Raw genomic sequence first — 20,930 nt, forward strand, 5'->3', positions numbered from 1 at the left:
GAGCGAGGCAGCATTGAGAGGCCCTGGAGCGGGGCAGCATTGAGAAGCCCTGGAGCGAGGCAGCGTTGAGAAGCCCTGGAGCGAGGCAGCATTGAGAGGCCCTGGAGCGGGGCAGCGTTGAGAGGCCCTGGAGCGAGGCAGCGTTGAGAAGCCCTGGAGCGAGGCAGCGTTGAGAAGCCCTGGAGCGGGGCAGCGTTGAGAGGCCCTGGAGCGAGGCAGCGTTGAGAAGCCCTGGAGCGGGGCGGCATTGAGAAGCCCTGGAGCGAGGCAGCGTTGAGAAGCCCTGGAGCGAGGCAGCGTTGAGAAGCCCTGGAGCGGGGCAGCGTTGAGAAGCCCTGGAGCGAGGCAGCGTTGAGAGGCCCTGGAGCGAGGCAGCGTTGAGAAGCCCTGGAGCGAGGCAGCGTTGAGAAGCCCTGGAGCGAGGCAGCATTGAGAGGCCCTGGAGCGGGGCAGCGTTGAGAGGCCCTGGAGCGAGGCAGCGTTGAGAAGCCCTGGAGCGAGGCAGCGTTGAGAGGCCCTGGAGCGAGGCAGCGTTGAGAAGCCCTGGAGCGAGGCAGCGTTGAGAAGCCCTGGAGCGGGGCAGCGTTGAGAGGCCCTGGAGCGAGGCAGCGTTGAGAAGCCCTGGAGCGAGGCAGCGTTGAGAAGCCCTGGAGCGGGGCAGCGTTGAGAGGCCCTGGAGCGAGGCAGCGTTGAGAAGCCCTGGAGCGGGGCAGCGTTGAGAGGCCCTGGAGCGAGGCAGCGTTGAGAAGCCCTGGAGCGGGGCAGCGTTGAGAGGCCCTGGAGCGGGGCAGCGTTGAGAGGCCCTGGAGCGAGGCAGCGTTGAGAAGCCCTGGAGCGGGGCAGCGTTGAGAAGCCCTGGAGCGGGGCAGCGTTGAGAGGCCCTGGAGCGAGGCAGCGTTGAGAAGCCCTGGAGCGAGGCAGCGTTGAGAAGCCCTGAAGCGGGGCAGCGTTGAGAGGCCCTGGAGCGAGGCAGCGTTGAGAAGCCCTGGAGCGAGGCAGCGTTGAGAAGCCCTGGAGCGGGGCAGCGTTGAGAGGCCCTGGAGCGAGGCAGCGTTGAGAAGCCCTGGAGCGAGGCAGCGTTGAGAAGCCCTGGAGCGGGGCAGCGTTGAGAGGCCCTGGAGCGGGGCAGCGTTGAGAGGCCCTGGAGCGAGGCAGCGTTGAGAAGCCCTGGAGCGAGGCAGCGTTGAGAGGCCCTGGAGCGAGGCAGCGTTGAGAAGCCCTGGAGCGAGGCAGCATTGAGAGGCCCTGGAGCGGGGCAGCATTGAGAAGCCCTGGAGCGAGGCAGCGTTGAGAAGCCCTGGAGCGAGGCAGCGTTGAGAAGCCCTGGAGCGAGGCAGCGTTGAGAGGCCCTGGAGCGGGGCAGCGTTGAGAGGCCCTGGAGCGAGGCAGCGTTGAGAAGCCCTGGAGCGAGGCAGCGTTGAGAAGCCCTGGAGCGAGGCAGCGTTGAGAGGCCCTGGAGCGGGGCAGCGTTGAGAGGCCCTGGAGCGAGGCAGCGTTGAGAAGCCCTGGAGCGAGGCAGCGTTGAGAGGCCCTGGAGCGAGGCAGCGTTGAGAAGCCCTGGAGCGAGGCAGCGTTGAGAAGCCCTGGAGCGGGGCAGCGTTGAGAGGCCCTGGAGCGAGGCAGCGTTGAGAAGCCCTGGAGCGAGGCAGCGTTGAGAAGCCCTGGAGCGGGGCAGCGTTGAGAGGCCCTGGAGCGAGGCAGCGTTGAGAAGCCCTGGAGCGAGGCAGCGTTGAGAAGCCCTGGAGCGGGGCAGCGTTGAGAGGCCCTGGAGCGAGGCAGCGTTGAGAAGCCCTGGAGCGGGGCAGCGTTGAGAGGCCCTGGAGCGAGGCAGCGTTGAGAAGCCCTGGAGCGGGGCAGCGTTGAGAGGCCCTGGAGCGAGGCAGCGTTGAGAAGCCCTGGAGCGAGGCAGCGTTGAGAAGCCCTGAAGCGGGGCAGCGTTGAGAGGCCCTGGAGCGAGGCAGCGTTGAGAAGCCCTGGAGCGAGGCAGCGTTGAGAGGCCCTGGAGCGAGGCAGCGTTGAGAAGCCCTGGAGCGAGGCAGCGTTGAGAAGCCCTGGAGCGAGGCAGCGTTGAGAAGCCCTGGAGCGGGGCAGCGTTGAGAGGCCCTGGAGCGAGGCAGCGTTGAGAAGCCCTGGAGCGAGGCAGCGTTGAGAAGCCCTGAAGCGGGGCAGCGTTGAGAGGCCCTGGAGCGAGGCAGCGTTGAGAAGCCCTGGAGCGAGGCAGCGTTGAGAAGCCCTGGAGCGGGGCAGCGTTGAGAGGCCCTGGAGCGAGGCAGCGTTGAGAAGCCCTGGAGCGAGGCAGCGTTGAGAAGCCCTGGAGCGAGGCAGCGTTGAGAAGCCCTGGAGCGGGGCAGCGTTGAGAAGCCCTGGAGCGAGGCAGCATTGAGAAGCCCTGGAGCGGGGCAGCGTTGAGAAGCCCTGGAGCGAGGCAGCGTTGAGAAGCCCTGGAGCGGGGCAGCGTTGAGAAGCCCTGGAGCGAGGCAGCGTTGAGAAGCCCTGGAGCGGGGCAGCGTTGAGAAGCCCTGGAGCGAGGCAGCATTGAGAAGCCCTGGAGCGAGGCAGCGTTGAGAAGCCCAGGACGGGCGTGACGGACCCAGTGACAGGCCTGCACTGCAGGAGAACCCGGAAGAAGGGCGGTGCTGTGGTGACCCCGGGAAAAAGGGGGTAGTAGCGCGATAAGCCCGAGGGACAGGGTGCTGCGGTGACCCCGGGGAAAAAGGGGATAGCGACACAGCGTCTAGGAAAGGGGATGCAGTGGGGTGGGCCTAAAAGACCGGTGAGCCGATAAGAAGTCCTAGAGGGGACAAGAGTCCCGAGGAGGGACGTATTTTAGGGAAAGCCCGGAGGGGGCATATCGAGAGCCCCAAAGGAAGTAGACGAGAGAGAGCCCAGAAAAGGGGTACACCAGGAGTCCCGAGTGGGGCGACGTTAGGAAAGGCCCGAGAGGGAGAGGGCACGTATACAGAGAAGGCCCGAGAGAGCGGGCAAGCGTTTATGTTGACAGTCCAACGTCTGGTACATCTGCGAGGCTTGGGGCGTAGTATTAGGGGGTGGTAGGAGCCACGCATAGCCCATAAGGCTAGGGTGTCTGGGGAGCACCCATCATCCCGGGAGACCCCAGGGGGTCCCAGAATATACGTGGACAGAGGTCCTGGCTAACCGTGCCCAGGGAGTCGTAGGCAGCCTCCCAACTTTATACTAAACAGCAAAGACGTGGCGGGCGAGAATCGAGGAAGCCTTGGGCCGACTTGGCACGGTAAAGGGGGCCACAAGGAGATCATGGCCTTCCTGAAGGACCCCGCTGGTAGAGTCATAAAGAAGAGAAAGAGAGAGAAGTATGGCTTTTTGAAAAGATTCTTTCTAATTTTATTCAAAACTTGACATGTGGGGATGTTGGGGGGTTTGGGGTAGGAAAACACAGAAGTTTTGCTGGGGACTTTTTTTAATAAAATGGACATTTTTTTTTAAATGTCCTGTGAGAGCTACGTGGCATTTTTGCTCCACTTTAAAACCAAAGGAATCCAGGTGAAAAAATTATGGGTGACATGTCAAAGGCACCTAAAATCCTCCAAAGCAACTAATTTAGGAACTAATTTTCTGGGACTTGAGCCCACTAGCTCCCTAGTGATTCTGAGACTGGAGAACTCTGTCTCTTAAATTGTTTAGTTAAGGTGAAACTTTCAGGGCCAGAACCAGATGCAATCTGGTCTAAATGGTGATGAGCATTTGTACTTGCTAGTGCAATTAACTCATGCAGGGTGTGTATTATCATCGATATATGCCCTTTGGGTGCCAGGAGGCACAAGGCCAAAAAAAGGGTAAGTGCCTCCCTATTCTGCAGTGGCACTGGTAATACATACCCGATCATGGCTTCTTGCTATTACAGAGTACAGCTCCATGTCCATGCATATATCTTAGCATTGGGTTATATGCAACTTCTCTTTGCTGCTGTCCATTAGCAAGTCCTAGAAGATAGGGGGGAAAAAAAGGAAAGTATTAAAAACCCTATTTTCTGTTATTTTGAGTTAACTTATGGTTACTAGCCCTGTTGTCTGTAGTCACTTGTACTGTGGGCTTTGGTGAGGATGGAGTAGTGCTGGATTCCTGTAATAGCCAGCACCTAACCACGTCCTAGAAAGGCTGGGACAAGAGGAGCTGTGAGCGACCACCCACATGCAGAGCTTTGAGTTGGAGGAAGGCGGAAGCAATGCATCTGGCTTGTTCAAACCTCTCAGCTTGTCACCATTAATTTTATGTATGCCTTTTTCAACAGAGAATGAACAGGCTCTTTTTAACATTAACTGTAAGGTCCAGCCTCTCCTGGAGAGTATGAAGCACTGCTGTGGCTGTGAGAGTGAAGGTACGGAGGCCATATGTGGTTTTCGGGGATCTTAGCTCAATGTGGGGCACTATGTGGCTGTGAAGTCTGGCATGAGACCAGGCCAAACTCAGTGGATCCTGTTGATCTGCTTACGGAAGGAGTCTGTCATCAAAGTTTGCAAGGTGTGAACCAAAGCCAGAACGTGCACGCTGACTTCTTGCAGATTACAATCACCGAGTCCTGTATGGTGATCAAGCATGGTTATCCAGCTAAAACTAGACCACTGGAGCTAACCCCTACTGTCCTTGCATATGTCTCCATATAGAGCCAGATGCATTGGCCCAGGTCTCAGTCTGATCTCTCATTTGAAAAGATATCCATGGGCTGGCTCCATTACCAGGTTAAATGACACTAAATTCACTAACAGACTGGCTATTTATAGCCACCTGCTGACGAATTTAGCTGATGCCTTGCGGATCAGAGTAACCATCATATTGCTAAGATGGGCCTGAATCATACTTCTCAGATCCAGCTGTTTTGAAAGGTTTGTGCTGCTCTAAGCCATCCCTGGTTTCTTTGCCATGTGAAGAGTCTTCAGCCAGCCACGGTCCACTCCCTGCCTGCCATCCTCATCTATCCATGCACTGTATGTTGCAGGGGAAATTGAGCTGGCAGATGAGAGCGGCCAAGTGAAGAATTTGCTCCAGAACCAGCATGGCTATGCCTCAGAGCTGCTGCATGAGAGAGAACTGTGTGTGCTCCTCAGCGTCGCACGTAAGTACAGCAGTGCCCAACCCTCCAGAGGAAACGTAGCAAAAGAACAGGGCTTGTACAGGAGCTCAGGATGGTGAAGTCACCCGCTCTCCCTTGCAGGCTAGATGTGAGTGGTGATATCTCCTCATTATCTCAATTTTCTGCCAGTCAAACATGGTACATGACACCATGACCATTTCCCCAGGGGCTGGGCAAGGAGGATGGACCTTCAGCCTACCGCGTGGCCTAGGAATGGCAAAGCAACTTCTTGGACTTGATGCAGGCCCTCAGGTGAGGGCCCTACTCACAGGTGTATCCAATTTAAAGCATTGCATTAGGAGTTCCCCATTGAAGGGCAGAATGCCTTACCTTGATTATTCCCTTCCACGCTGTCCTCCAGAGAAAAGCAAGAGAAGAATTTGCAGTTGCAAGATACCTGGTGCTTTCATCTGCAGGTGTTGACACCCTTTGCAAGTTGAGTATTATTACTCCCTATCTGTAGATTGGGAAGCAGAGGTTAAGATTGCAGTGTTAAAAGAGGGGCTTCCCTCCTTCAGCCTCTGCTTTCTCAGAGACGCAGAACACCTGCAACCCCAATCATAATCAGGTAGACCTGCAGCTGCTCAGCAGCTCCTGAAAGCCAGATCCAAGATGTTTGGAGTTGGGCACCTAAACTCAGAGACCACTGTGGCAAATTTTGCCTTGGGTAACAAAGTCAAGACTGCACAGCGAGTCACCGTCAGGTCTGCTGGCCCGTCGCTTGATACCATTCCCTCAAAATCAATGTTTCCCACTTTCTGAAATGCCGTTGTTCCCCACAGGATCAGATGGCTCTGCAGAGGCAGTATTTACACCGTTGCTGAAACATGAAGGAATTATTAACCCTAAATTTCTAGGTAGGTAGTGCTTCCAAATGTTTGTGGATCCAATACACATGGTTTATTGGGGTGTCGGTACCATCTCGGCTGTGTTTCTCAGCAGGGATCAAGGCCCAAGATGGAGGATAAAGTTTTCCATTTCCAGCCAGAATCAAAAATACTGGTTTCCAGCATCTCTTGGGCCTATATTGGCATCTAGATGTCCAAAGTGTCTCAAATATCCTTTAAATTAGGATTATGTACAGGCCTCATATGAAGAAGACTAGCTTCCTAGAAGACCGACCTTCTAGCCTGCTTAAAGAAAGTGCGCCTGGTGCATGCTTCAGGATGGGATTTCCCTCTCCTGAGACGGAGCTGAGGAATGAGCAAGCTCCTTTGTTCATAGCTAAACTCTCTTAGGGGTAATACAGTGTACGAACTGCAGGAAGGGCTCTGAAAGGCAAGGACTTGTTTGGGCACCAACTCCTCTCTCAGCAAAGTTCAAGGTTACGTTGCCCCTCTGCCTCAGGGCTCCTTCCCTTCCAGTCAGCTCTTCTCTTGCCTCGCTGCAGGTGCGGCCCCTCATCTTAATAGACAGCTTACTGCCTAGGCTGCAGTTGCTCCCTTCCCTCCTGCAGCTAACCCCTGTTCAACTGCCTGGGGCTTTTTTTGCTGCCGTCCTTCCCTTCAAGTAAGAGGAGCCCCTGGCTCCCTGTTGCACTGTCTCGCATTCATTCTGAATGGTAATTACTCCTGTCTTGATTTTAGAGATAGGGGACTTGAGGCATGGAGCAGGCAAATGTTTAGCAAAAGGTCACCAAGTGTGTCAATGGCAGAACTGGCTAAAAGACCCAGCTAAAAGTCCTCATTTCCTAGTCGTGTCCTCTAATTACTGGAGTCCAGTCCCTTCCAAGATGCGGGATTAGAATCAGGCCCGACACACTCCTGTTCTTACCACTGTAGGAGACCTCTCGGTCTTTGCATTGGTTGGCCCATTGATTGACCTCCTTTAGTTTAGATGGTAGGGTTAATTCTACAGCTGGCTGTAAGGGAAGTCAGATCATCGGGAGTGCTGTGCAAGTACAAGTGTTTAAATCTGGACCTTACATAGTCAGTTCTTTTCTCCTCTCTTGAAGCAAAACTGGGGAATTGGGAAGACTCCAAGGTACCGTCCGCCCGAGCAAGGTCCAGAAAGGCCAGCAGAAAACCCACCTTGCACTTAGAGATCCCAGCTGCTGATGGTGAGTCCCTAAAGCCTAATGGGGAAACTGTGGGGCAGAGTCCTGTTACATTTTCCCAAGATCCCTGCCTCCCATTCATGAGCACTGTTTGTTTCTGCTACAGGTAAAAGGACTCAGTCACCCCAGGGCAACAGGAATAAAATGGTTTCCCCTTCTAAACAAGGCAAGAAACTCTGACCCAACAAATATCTGGGAGCTGGCAGGTGCTGAGCTGCTGGTAGACCTCTTCTTCCCTGGCACTGTTTGAAAACACTGGTATAAGTTTGTGGGCTTATTCCTGGGTGAAGCACCTTGTTTTATGGTTTAGCTGCAGGAGCCTGGAGCACCAGCTGCTTTCTCTTTGTGCATCTTCTTTTATTCTGAGCAATCCCAAATCTGCTTTTGAAAACCACCTGCCATTCTTTCTATTGGTCAATTTTACATTAAATAAATGGCATGTTTCATCACTGGGCTCCCAGAGCAGTTCCAGCTGCACTTTTAAAGGATGCATTGTCTAATTCTTGGCTAAGGAGTGGAAACCGCCTGAGTTCTGATGTCAGGAAGGAGCCCAGCTGCACTGAACCACCGATCAGTGTTAAATCACTGCACCCTCTTGTGCTGATATTTTGCAGACCAGTTAAAATGGGCAATTCCATATCCAAAGGAGTTTGCAATAAAAAACACTTCATTTAGCAAAATGCTTTACTGGCATGGTTAAAATTAGGCACACCCTTATCTCATTGAGCTTCTACTTCAGTGCGGTATCTCACTTATGCACTATGCTAAATCAAAGCCTTAAACCTTTATTTGCTACAAGCACACAGCAAATTGTTCATGCTACAGCAGAACTCTGCAGACCCCTCCTCGTTGCCAGACTTGGATCATGGATCTTTGTACTAGGGGTGCACTGATAAAGATTTTTTTGGCTGATACCGATCCAATAGCTGATATGTATCCTGGCATCTTAGCGTCAGGCCGATAAGTCTGTGTGGGGAGTCCAGATCGAGGCCCCCACAGTGAGGGAGGGAGAGGGGCAGGGGCAGGCACTGCCCAGGCAGGGCATGGGATGGGGCCACGGGTGGCTCGTCCAGGGGGCAGTGGGGGGCGGGGGGTGCTCCTGCTGCTGCACCCCCCGCCCCGAGGGAGGCACAGTGGGCATGTGCCCCCAGATCTGTGTGCGGGGTAAGGGTGGGCTGCCTGCTGCAGGCTTGGGGCCAGGGGCTGTGGCTGTGCTCGGGATGGGCAGTGGTGGGTGGCAGTGGCACTGGAGGCGTGGGGCTATGGGGTGGGCTACAGTCACCTCCAAATTTGCCACTGCCCCCTGCCTCATCCCCACCTGCCCTAAGCACAGCCCCAGCCCAGCCCCACCAGGACGAGGCTGGCGCGGCTCTAGCTCCGAGCCCTCAGCAGGCAGCCCACCCTCACCCCACAAACAAATCTAGGAGGCGCATGCCCCCCTGGCCTTCCAGACTGGCTCCGTCCTGTGCTCTACACCCTGCCCTGGCTGGGCAGCACTTCCCCCCACTCCCTCCCTCACCCTGGGGTCCTCAATTGCACCCCCCCAACATCCCTTCCCTCCTGTCCCCCGGCCCCTTCCTTCCACAGACTTACGGGCTGGACACTTCACTTCAAGCTGCCCGGCTGCATTCCTGGCCACGCGCACGCAGCACTTATCAGTGACATTATCAGCCACATCAGCCACAAAAAGCCTATTGCAGATAATGTCAATTTTCCTTTTATTGGTGCCAATACGACAGGGACCGATATATCAGTGCACCTCTACTTTGTACCTTAGCTGTTTTCTGTGTATGGTAGGAATGGAACAAGAAAGTTTCCACCTACCTGAATAACTGAGCTTTCGTGCCCATCCCCACCGTGTTTACTTGGGCAATAATTCCACTGAAGCCTGAGTAAGGACCACAAGTTCAAGGCCTAGACCCTAATCAGGTTGTCAGCTATGCAGCATGAAATGCATCTTTATGCTCCTCTTAGATTTAATGTTTAGCCACCTTTATGGGGATCACCTGGAGGTTCTTCTGTTGTGTTGCTTTCTCCATGATTTGGATTTTCTCACATTCCTTCTGATTTGGTTATCATTTGATTCCTGTTGTGTTTCATGCCTTTGTATGTATTTGGCCCTTTGTGTGTATCTGTCTGTTGCATTGACTGGCTTTAAAACCAACTTTCTCCAAAAAGAGAGAATACTGTGAAATTATTTGATGTCTGCTGAATTACTCCACATTTGCACCAGAGCAACTAAATCTGACAACAGAACCGACGACAGATTCGGGCCTATAATCGTCAGTCTTAAGAATATCACTCTATATTGCCCCTGCACACATATGGTGAAATCAATTCATTTAAAATGTCTCTGCATCGTTTGTCAGGATCAGAGGTCAAGCTCCGTCCTCATGTACACTGGTGCTAAAACCTAAGTGGACCAATTGAAATGACACCTTTCATTCTTAGATCTCAAAGCACATTGCATTGTTGGTAGTATTATCCTCAGTTTGAAGATAGGGTGGTGGCTTGCACAAGTAAAGTGACTACTCGAGAAGTGAGGATAGACTGCAAAATCCCATCCCACACTCTGCCATCCAGAACATGCTGCTGCTTAGGCTAAAAACACCTTTGCAATAGAAAAATGTTTGTGAGTTTAACGTGAGTTGAGGCAGAATGAACTGAGACTCCTAGTAAGGGGCCACCATGGAAAAGTCATAGTCATGACCACGGTGGACTCTTTCAAAGGTGTGTGCAATAAGATCATTACCATGTATCAGGATAAGATGTAAAGAGCAATATTTTGGCTATAGCCCGGGTTCGCTCAAAAAGACCTGACTTAACAAGCAGCCAAGCATCCAGAGAACCAAAGGAAGTGAGTGGAATCTGAGGGTACGTACAACAGGCCTTATACGACTTACTTAAAGTGGCTTTAGTATCTATGGATCATCCTTTGGCAGACTTTTGCATCCCTGAAGATCCCATCTAGGCCCCTAAATACAAAGTTATGAGACTTGCAGGATGATGAATACTTTGAAGATCTGTGTTCACCCGTAGGTTCCAATTAATGTCAGAATTGTCCACCATTATATTGTGTTTGCACAGTCTGGCGGTATGATTTCTCAGATTATGGCTGTGTATATGCTGGGGGGAGAAGTCCTAGCCAAGCTGAAGTCAGTGAAGCCATGATTTCATCCTGAATGTTTTTAATGTGTGCAAAAGGCTTTTTTCATGCACGTATTTAGTTTGTACCCAGTAGAAATTCAGCTGGTTTGGGTCTGTTTGCAAGCAGAGGCTCACTTGCCTGTGCATGAAAGGTAACTGTACACATCCAAATATTTTTACAAACCTGGCCTGTCTTCTCCATCCCTACTCTTGCCACTATGGAGGTTATTCTTATTATAACGTATCTCAGCAGCAAACTACACATTTCTTGCATAACATGCAACTATGGCCATAAAATATATAACGCATCCTAATTTCATCAATAAAATATAAGTTGTAACATCATAAGGAAGTATCTCATGAGCAGACTAAACATTTCCTATCAAACATGCGATCATGGCATAGAAATGTAAAGCAGCCTATTTTCATCAATAAACTGTAAGTTGTCACATAATAAGGAAGTTATAAAAGCTAGGTTCTTTCTCCCAGTTGGCTCAAATTGGGCTGCTAGAAGTTGTGAACGTTTCTGAAAATGTTTTATCTCTTAATTCTAGTTTCCTGGTCAATAAAAGAGTGTGAAAGTTCTTTGTATCACACAAGTAAGGAGGGATCAATTAAGGAACCATTTTAAACTTCCTTGAAAAAGAAGAGTACACTGTGGAAATGCCAGCTGCTATCAGAATAGCCTGACCTGGTCTCTGACATTTCTGTTTGTTCCTCCTTTACATCAGTCTTTAAAATATACTTCTTCCAGCTGCCCTACAAATGTTAGTCCCTCAGCTTTATGGAGACATTAACCAAAAGATTATACAGTTAAAAGGAAGCTCCTAATGCCTGTAGACAGGTGTTTTGTGTCTCTGCTTTATCGACTTGTTTTTCTTGTATCCCATCCTTGATCTGCATTACCAGCTTCCTGTTCCCTTTCAGAAAAGGTCTGACCCTTTTCTTGGTCTTCCTTTTCCTTTTATGTGCCTTGCTAGCTGTATATCAATGTGTGCCTTGGCTTTTTTGATTTAATCCCTAAAGGGTCTACTATGCTCTTATTCCTCCTTAATAATATGGCCAAATTTCCCATATATGTCAGGCTCCTGTAAATTCTGGTCATTGAAACGCTCATAATTTAGCCTAACGTCTTTTTCTATGTCTGTTATCCTTCGTATGCATTAGAATAACATGTTTTTGTGCAATTAATATTGTCTTTTAATGTAATGAAGAACTCTCCTCAACCCTTTTCCCTTTAGACTTGCTTCCTTTAGGATTCTCTGAATTTGTTAGCAGCTGCTTTTCTGAAGTCTAATGATTTATTCAACTCTTCTCTGCTTTTCCTGTGCGTAACATCATTTCCCGACTCTTGACACCCATGCTACCTTCCATCTTCAAATTCTCCACTGATTCCTCCCAATTAGGAAACAGCAAACCAAGAAGAGCCTCCTAGCAAGTTGGTTTTCCCCATCTTCTGTTCCAAAAAGTTGCCCCCAGTGTAATCCAACTTGCTGGATAGTCTGTGCCCTGCTGTATTACCCTTTTACCAAATACCACAGTAGTTAAAGTCCCTCCCTGGGGGCAAACAAGGTTCTTTGGGTAAAGCTGATATGTTTTATTAGACCAACTTGAATAGTTGGAACAATTCTTCTTTGCAAGCTTTCGGGTACAAATACCCTTCATCAGCTTGAGCAAGCATCTGCAGTGGGGCTTGTAATTTGAATGCTTCAGCTAATTTTTAAAAAAAAAAAGCTTTGTTCCCATCTTCCTCTTGGTTCAGTTGTTTGTAGCAGACACCTGCCATAACACTGCTGTTCCTGTTTTCCCCTTTTCCCAGAGTCTTTCAGTAGGTCTACTTCTCACTTGGTTCTCAACCTCAGAACAAGTGTTCTGCAATTTAAAGCAACACTTCTTCACGCAAAGCAACACCTCCGCCTCTTTCCATTCTTGTCCTCCTTGAACAAGCTTTACCCATCCATGTCAGTATTCCAGTTGCATGAACTATCCCACCATGTCTCAGATCGTGGTTTTGTGGGCATGCTAGGAATTCCATTTCTTCCTGCTTCTTGCATTAAAATATGCAGAAATATAATAAAAAATGTTGGCACCCAGGGTGCGGAGGGTGCCAAGTGCGTACCCCCTCACACAGGAGTTTCTGTTGCCTCAGCACTAGCTCCCAGAAGACCGGCTGCTGTTGGTGCAGGATGAGTGTTATGGCACGTGCCATTCTGGTGCCCCCTCTGAAGCTACACTTGGGGCTGAGTATAACTGAGATAGTTACGCTACCATGTATGTAAGCATCTCAGGTGACCAGTTGCTCTGCTAATTTCTAGGCCTGTGTGAAGTGGCTAGTATTTGCTTCAGATTCGGCTGATTCAGGGGACAGTGATTCAATTTGGTGATTCCCGAATCAATTTGGGAGAGCTTCAAATCTATTCGGACCTTGCAATTGGTCCCCTGATTCGATCTGGATTCAGAGATTCGGCCACCAAATCTCCTCCAAATCGAATCACCACCCGAAGCTTTGCACAGCCCTACTAATTTCTTGCTTACAACAATGTTATGATTCCCTTCCTCCTAGATATATACATTGGTAGCTTTTTTGCCTTGATTTTGACCTCATTACACGTCTCCATGGCCATGACTCTCTGCATGTTGTCAACCTTGTAGTTAGCAAACCCTGGGTAAGAAAAGTGTGTAACCCATTAAAACTGCTCCTTGATGCTGGATGCAGAGTTCACATCATCGTACAAAGCCACCGGGTCAAACTCACTGCTCCAGAGTTCTTTGTGTATCCTTACAGACTGTCCCTCTTTAAAAACATAACCTACCATAAAACACAATGAAACAGTCAAGCAATAAAAACACAGTTTCCCCGTCCAAGAACCCATTAAGTTAACTACCTGCAAAGAAACTACCTGCAAACAAGTCAAGCTTTGCAATTGGCTTCATTACTACTTCCCTTCCTTGTAACTCCATGTGAGATTTTATTGGCTCAAAAACGTGAATAAACAAGCTATATGTATCTCTAAATCCAGCGATTGATCTGTCATTGCTGCTTTTCATGTATTTGCTGAAAATGCTCAAAATGAAAAAAAAACAACCACAGGGAGGCATTTTTAATGTTAGCCTCATATCAAGAAAAGAGCTACTACCTTGCTGAGAAATGTCACTATTCCAAAAATTCACAAAAGCCTTGATCCTATGAGATTCACATAGATCAATTTATCTTGGATATGCACGTGGTCTTCATTATGATATTGTAAGTACTTCACCATCTTGTATTTATCCACACGCTCCCCTCTCCCCCTCACCGTGAGATATTCTCCTTAAGCCACAGTTTTCCATATATAAATGAAGATTATATTTCTCTAAATGACGTGTACAAGGTCGCATGTGAATTTTCTCTCTGCCTGTTATTGCTGCCTGGAGATTTGAACGTGCAACCCTTGGCATCAGCAGTGAGAGGTGCATTTGTCATCCACCAGGTTCAAAGAGGAGAAGTCTATGGCAGAGTAGGAAAGGCCTGCCGCCTAACCACCAGCCCATCCTCCCTCTCTGCTGACAATTTCAGGTATCAGTGTTTCATTCAAAGATTTCCATAGTGATTCCAAGTTCCACTTGGGTGATTGCCCTTGTCCCCATTACCCTTTCCCACCAGCGTCACCATTATTTGCATGAGCTATAGGTCATTTGTGTTATTTGCTGAATTCAGATTACATGTAATCTTCTTCCTTATGTGACTACTGATAATCACTATTCAGGAGCAGAAGCATTTCCTTCAACTTCTCTTTTTCTTCCTCCAAGGCGCACCTGCAGTAGCAGATGCTCTGGCATCATTCTTAAGCATTTCACAGATACCTTTTCATCTTTTTTTTCCGGTAACTTGAGAGAGCAGTTGTTGAGCTCTCTGACAAGAGAGTATCCTTTTTGTTCGACTACAAAGGAAGGGGGTACTCAATCAATGCATAAATCCATATCAAAGAGTATCAGTGCAGGTGCTGGTGCTTTAAGAAAGGTTATTTTGGTGATATATTTTACTGGACCAACTGCAAAGCTGGGAGAGATGATAGACGAGCTCTTGAGCACTAGGGCCCAATGTGCCTTCTGGTCAAGTGCTAGCATATGAGCAATTATGTGGAGCCAGTTGGCTTTGTATCATAATTTGAAGGGGGAATTAACATCTTGACTCCGTGATCTGTTGGCAGTTGGGGTCGGCTTCGAGAGGGTGCAAAGCTGTGAGGGTTAATATTGTGTTGATCAGTCAGCTAACCCCGGGTGAGCTGGAGGCAGATCTTTTCTAATAGGTTCTGGTTTTACTTTTGCATGTGATCTGTTATTGGCATTTTCCAGTTTGACAAGCAGGTACATTTTACCTGGTGTATGATAAGGCGTGAGGCCTACAGACGGCACAAACGTCCTTGTCCTCATACCCCCTTCCCCTCAGCTCTGCCATTAGTGACATGAGATGTAGGTCACTCCACGTAACAATGTGCTCCACGCCCTTGGGAGAACGGCCAAGCTAAAATACGTTTCACGGCATGTTGACACCTTCTGCGTAGTATAAAGATGTATACGCTTGTTCGAGGTCGAGAACAAAGGGAGAAGCAGACCTACTGAATGACTGGGGAAAAGGGGAAAACAGGTGGATGAGGGTTCACCTGCACTGGTAGCATAGCTTCATTGAGTCAGCCGGGCACTGTCATATAAGTTCTTACTATTTCCATTTTGCAGGGGGGAAATGCTGTTGGTTGTAATTTATTTCCCGGAAGTACTTAGAAAGAAGGTCCAACACAGATCTCAAAGAAGCAGCTAATGTCTTGGTCACTCAGTTCATGTGGACATTATTCTGTCTTTCTGATCTGTTTTCAAATAATAAGATATTTGCTGAATGCAGATTACACTGCACGCAGTTCTCTCCTCTGCCTGACTCTAGTGATGATATGTCAGGAGGCGTTGTCTCTCTTGAAGGCTCACACGCAGCTTATTGTCATTGCTAAGACGAGTCCCAGGTATGATTGTCCACTTTCTTCTCTGGATAACTTGGGAGATAAAGAGGAGTCCTCCCTGCCACCAAGTCAGTGGTGCTGCTGCAGGCAGAGGCAGGCAGGGGCATGCGGTGCAGTCTGACAGGGAGCCCGAGCAGCATGCGTGCCAGGCAGGTGGGCGAGCAGGCACTGCTATTGCTGCCCACGCTGCCTGGCTCCAACTGAGTAGTGACTGGAAGTGGAGGGGCAGGTCGGGCTGGCACCATTCCTCCTGCCTGCGGCAGGGATGGGCAGGGGGAGAGCGCTAATGTGAGCATAGCCTGCTCACGCATGTGTGCATGCATGTGGCACCTCCCCCCCGACCATGGCACCCTGGGTGGTCACTCACGTCGCCCACCCCTAAGGCCAGCTCTGCCTAGGAGGAGATAGCCAATTCTGTGCTGCTACAGACACTCAGTGGATCCTTGAACTCAGATCTCTGGCAGAGGGCAGGGAATAATAATTTTTAGATATTTTGCTTTCAGATGATAAATGTGCTTTGAACTGTATCTAGTCAGCAGACATCCTCCATTAATGATTCATGTACTGCCTCAAGCAATTTCTCTTTATTTGTATTTACCTATGCTTTGTCAGTCACCCGTAAGTAAATGTAAGAATGAGGAAGACGTTGAAGCCTTGTTATAAATCTGCATTTGCTCTGGCTTCTCCACCCCACCTTAGAAAACCGTGCTTATTGAACAAGCACCCCTTGCCCGAGCTTGAAGAGGAAGAACTGACCTGGCAAATTATTCTTATCTAGGTTTGTTTTTTTTCCTCGCATGCACCCACATAATGGCCTAAGAAGGAATTTAAGATGTGACAGCACAGGTCCTCGACTGGAGAACTTCTCCATGTGCAGAAAGTTAGCCACGGCATACATACCACCCAAATCCCTCTTCACACCGGCAACAGGAATGTAGGCAAAACCTATCCCTGGCAGTGGATTATCCCATAGTTACCTACTGCAGGGTTTCTTGCATTTTCCTCTGAAGGGGTACCAGTCACTGTCAGACAGGACGCTGTATTGCATGAGGACGATGATCACAGTGGCTTGACCATCATATCAGTTCCTACTTTCCTGAGATGGGAGTTCATTTTTCCTGGCCTTTGGTCTTCCCAGCAGGACACCCATCTGAGTTGAGAGTTTGGGGTGGTCACACATGGCAGTGAGGACCTGGTCCTTCTGACATGTAGTTTCAGTTGTTTTATGTCAAATGTAGCGGCCAGCAGGAGTTACTAGGGATCTCTCATTTCTGCTCAACTGTCTGCTTTGTCTCACTTACACAGAAGGCAGGTTGTACGAGACGTGACTCAGAGAATCTCAAAATGGTTAAAAAAGAAATAAATATATAAGAGAGGTGAAAGACCAGGTTCCACCAGTGGCTGCCATGCAGTTGAAAGAGAGGACAGATGTGATCTTCACTCGGTACAGTGAAGACGGCTGGCAAAAAATGTATCCATAGATCCCTTTTCTCTATAGATTCATCAACGTTAGGGCTGGAAAGGACCTTGGAAGATCATCGAGTCCAGCCCTCTGCCCCAGGGGCAGGAAGTCAGCAGGGATCATAAGATCCCAGCAAGGAGATCCTATGATCTAGTCCCTCATCACATTCCTTGAAATTCTGCAAAGCCCTCAATTGCACTTATATCTCATGGCCATGAATCTTACAGACTAATTGTGTTTTTGGGGGGGGTAATACTTCCCTTAGAGCCCCCAGCTGATCCTTTCATGTCATGTTATTGGTCAGCCGGAGGGACTCTTGCAGTGCCCCAGGAGTTTAATTGACCAGTGTGCTTTGCCAGCACTACATTCACTTTAAAAAGAAAACTGAGATAAAAAATGGAGATCAAAGGAAGAGTAATGAGGGAGCAACAAGAAGAGAACGGTCCTTGAATGACTGCACAAAGAAAAGCCATCCTTTGACTGGATGCATGCAGGATGCGAGCATGGTATGCTCACAATAGAAACATCCTCTCGGCATGAATCAAAGAGATGCTAAGCTGTCTGAGAAAGCACCAGTGCATTAGAGGGAATCCTGGTTAATATATGAGGAAGGAACTGGCAGCTGGGGAGAACGGTTTTTCTATCCCTGCCTGTGCTAACAGCGTGTCGACAAGTCTTCCCATATTTGTGCCTCAATTCCCTCCCCCTATAAAATGAGACTGATACTACACAGGATGTTGTGAACGGAGCCCAAGCTGCAAACCTGGATCTCCATATGGTCCCTCTTTAGAGACAGCAGCCAGCTGAGGAGTTGGGATGCTTCATGTACCAGGAAATGACTGAAACATATTTATGGGACCAAGCCATTCAATTATTGAAAATGCTATGATCCCCATAGAAAAAAAAATACTTAGCATTTATATGCCCCATAAATTTATGTTCTCCACCAGCTTTTGCATATTTTAAATAGTCTCTCTTGGAGAATGAGAAGCGTTTTGGGAAGAGACAATCTTGAGGAAGTTCCTGGAAACGGTCTACGTGGTCAGAGATGAACAAATTAGGGCAGAGCTGCTTGTGACCCCGTGGGCTGGATGAATGGTGCATGGTCAATCCACGAGCAAAATCCCTCGTGAGGTCGGCATGTGATGGGTATCATCAATGGAGTGAGGCCGAGGAGAGAACTGTGTGCAGTGTAATCTGCCTTCAGCAAATATCTCATTATTTGGAAATAGGTCAGAAAGACAAAAATAATGTCCATGTGTTTTCTTTTCATTTTGATGCCTCAAATCTAAATACCAGCTCTTTTACTACCCCACATTTTCTGTTTGCGAAAGAAAGCAAGAAGCTGAAAGGGAATTGCCCTCTAGGTAGCTTTAAAATTAAAACAAGATTTTTTTTCTTCCCCCTTCTGTCATGTATTTCACTGTGTGTTCACATTTCTCCCCATGTCTTCTCTGAGCATGATGTTAATCAAGTGGAGGCCAAGCAAAGCAGCACCATGTGAGCTTTGGCCCGCTCCCCTGCCCCTCTTGTTTCTGGGAGCCTTTCTTGGCAACCGTGCTTTCTGCTTTAGGGGGAATCGATTAACTCTTGCCAGGCAGCTATTTGTTGATCTTGTGCTCAATTTACTCTATTTGCTTAAAATACAAAACTTCCGATATGTTTTTAATCTGTCTGGGATACATCACCCATCCCTCACTCCGTCTCCCTCCCTCCTTCACTTCTTTCTGTATCCCCTGCTCTGTTTCCTCCTTCTCCCTTTCTCACTCTTGCCTTTGGTAGGATGCCTCTCCTGAGCAGTAATAATGCCCACATAACAGGCTGTCCCTGGTCCAGAGAACATTTTATTGCCTAAAGAAAGAGGCGAACATCCCATTCTCCACAGTGGAGACACTGGGGACTCGGCACCCCTGAAAACCAAGTCCAGAGAGGCAGGATGGATGAGAAGCCCCTGAAAGGAGTTTACAGAAATATTAAGCGTGCAGTGGTTGTAGGGCCTTATAGAAGAAGCGAGTCCTTCCGGGGTGAAGAAGGAGACAGAAAGCTTAGTTTCCTCTCCATGTGTCCTCCCCACAAACCCTGCACTTCCCTGGTTTCATCTCTCCCCTTCCCATTTTTCTGTCTGCTCACTTTGCTGGGAGTGCTTGTTCTCCTCTCCAGCTTGCCGACCCCATTCAACCTTTACAACCCATAAACCAATAATCCCTCTCCAGTGTAGTAAACAGTGCTGTTCCCATGTCCCACCCTGACTGCACAACGCTCCTCCGTTCAAGAGACTGTAATCCATCAGGGAGATGATTTAGAGCAACCTGTTTGTATCCCAGCCACCTCCCTGCTCTTGCATGCATTCAGGGAGGCTCTTGCATAGCGCAAGCTAAGGATGACTAGTCTGCGTTGATGATGCCTTGACCCCTTCGAACCCAGCTTGACAAGGGGAGGACAAGAGGAGGTGGCAGTGCCTGGAGGGGGAAGTGGTACATGGGTCAGAAGAATCTGCTGGTACCAGCAGAGAAGAAAGAGCGTAATCTGTCCATGCATCCATCCATCACAGCCAATTCCTTTCTTTCCCTGCTGGTACCAGCGCATTCTTGTCTCTCAATATAGGCAGGCACCAGCATATTTGTTTAAATGGCTGGCCTAGGAGGCACCCACTCCTGTGACTAGCTAGCAGACAGCAAGGACAGACTCCTTTGTCTCAAGCACCTCTAATGTGACCTGGGAGGGGCTCTTTCCACTCTTCCGTGAGTAGGCTGAACCAGAGACTTTCCAAGGGAAGAGAATAAAAATTCCTACTTTAAATGCTGCAAACGTATTTCCAGGCCCAGTCTTAGTTATGGAGGTAACCCATAGGAAATGAGAATTTTTTTCTCCCCTTTCCCTTACATATAGGCCTACTTCTGGACCCCCTTCATTCATGGCACATGCTGAGCTTGCAGAATTGATCCTGCTGCTTTGCTGCCTCGAAGCATCAGGTCAGTGTGTCTGCTGCATAACCCACAACAGGCTCTGATAGCTTCCTACCATGCCCCTGAATCTGTAGCATTGGATGCAGTGATGCTGAAGAAGATGGGACAGCCTAAAGATTTGGGGAGAGCCTGAAAACCAGCACTGCCTGTCATTCGTGTGATACAAGAGGGCAGAGAACTTGAGCCGAAGCAGGGATGTGTGGACCTGACCGCTCAGTGGCTGAACAGAGCAGTGTCTGAAATGCTATACTGTGTTATCTGGCTGTGGTTAAGGTTAGCTCTGCCTTCTGATGTCTCCAAACACACATTTGGAATAACTATTAGATAAACCAAAGCACGCTGGTAGAGGCAAAACCAGCCTTGGGCCCACATGAGGCACTCTCTCAGTGCCAGGTCTGGGAGCCTCCAGTAGTCTCATAAGGCATCACTCTGGCAGGCCAGTATGATGAAGTTGCCATGGAGGAGGTTAGACCTGAACAGAACAATGTTGTTTTTCCTGTAGCTGCTCCAGAGATTCAGACTAAAGAGACGTCTGCTTTCTAGTGTGGAAGTTTTACAAGGCTTGTAACTGGGGTGGTATGGAGACTATGCAGGGCTCAGCATTGGCTGGCCTACAGACTGACACGTCGGAAAAATAAATAACTTGACCATTCATAATATTTTCATTATCAAGATAGGCTTCAGCTCAGGACATTCCTTGCCAGCTGACACCAAGGGATTGGTAAAATGCCAGCTCCTTTTCCTGTTGAAACCGATAGACGGCTTGCTGCCCTAAGGGGAAACAGGTTTGGCCCCAACTTGCATTCGGAAGTACACAGATGTTTGATGTTTGCCTGTTTTCAGTTATAGAGGATGCAGTGGGCAAACCTCAGAGGTTTTGAAAGCTTTTCCAGGCCTGGACTGCAAATCAGGTGGATCACGTAACTAATATGTTGCCCCTCTGTGTGAAATATCCCTTCCCTAACTTCCATTTCAGCTGGCAGGAAAATGAGAAGAGCTTGTCTCACTTCTACTTCCAGGTGTAACCAGAGCAAGCAGATTTAAGATAGAAGGCTTCAAAAATGATAATGGGGACAAAGCAGAGAGCCAGACTTCAAACCTCAGCAAGAAATGAGCTGGAGGCAAGGGTCCACATTAGGTTTTGCCTTATTCCAGCAGGTTTTCCTATTGCTAGATGTATGGCTATCCGGTCAGAGAT

The 20,930-nt window shown here is 49.1% G+C and overlaps 1 protein-coding gene across 1 annotated transcript in view; it reads left to right on the forward strand.

Moving 5' to 3' along the window:
• Positions 1-20,930, forward strand: part of LOC102561714 (uncharacterized) — a 117,358-nt gene that overhangs the window by 29,683 nt on the left and 66,745 nt on the right. Inside the window, exons 29-32 of the mRNA XM_059719663.1 lie at positions 4,271-4,357; positions 4,976-5,092; positions 5,893-5,967; positions 7,065-7,169. The gene's annotated coding sequence lies outside the window, so the exon portion shown is untranslated. The remainder of the gene's footprint in view (positions 1-4,270; positions 4,358-4,975; positions 5,093-5,892; positions 5,968-7,064; positions 7,170-20,930) is intronic.

Source organism: Alligator mississippiensis, chromosome 16, assembly GCF_030867095.1.
Source record: "Alligator mississippiensis isolate rAllMis1 chromosome 16, rAllMis1, whole genome shotgun sequence".
NCBI lineage: Eukaryota > Metazoa > Chordata > Crocodylia > Alligatoridae > Alligator > Alligator mississippiensis.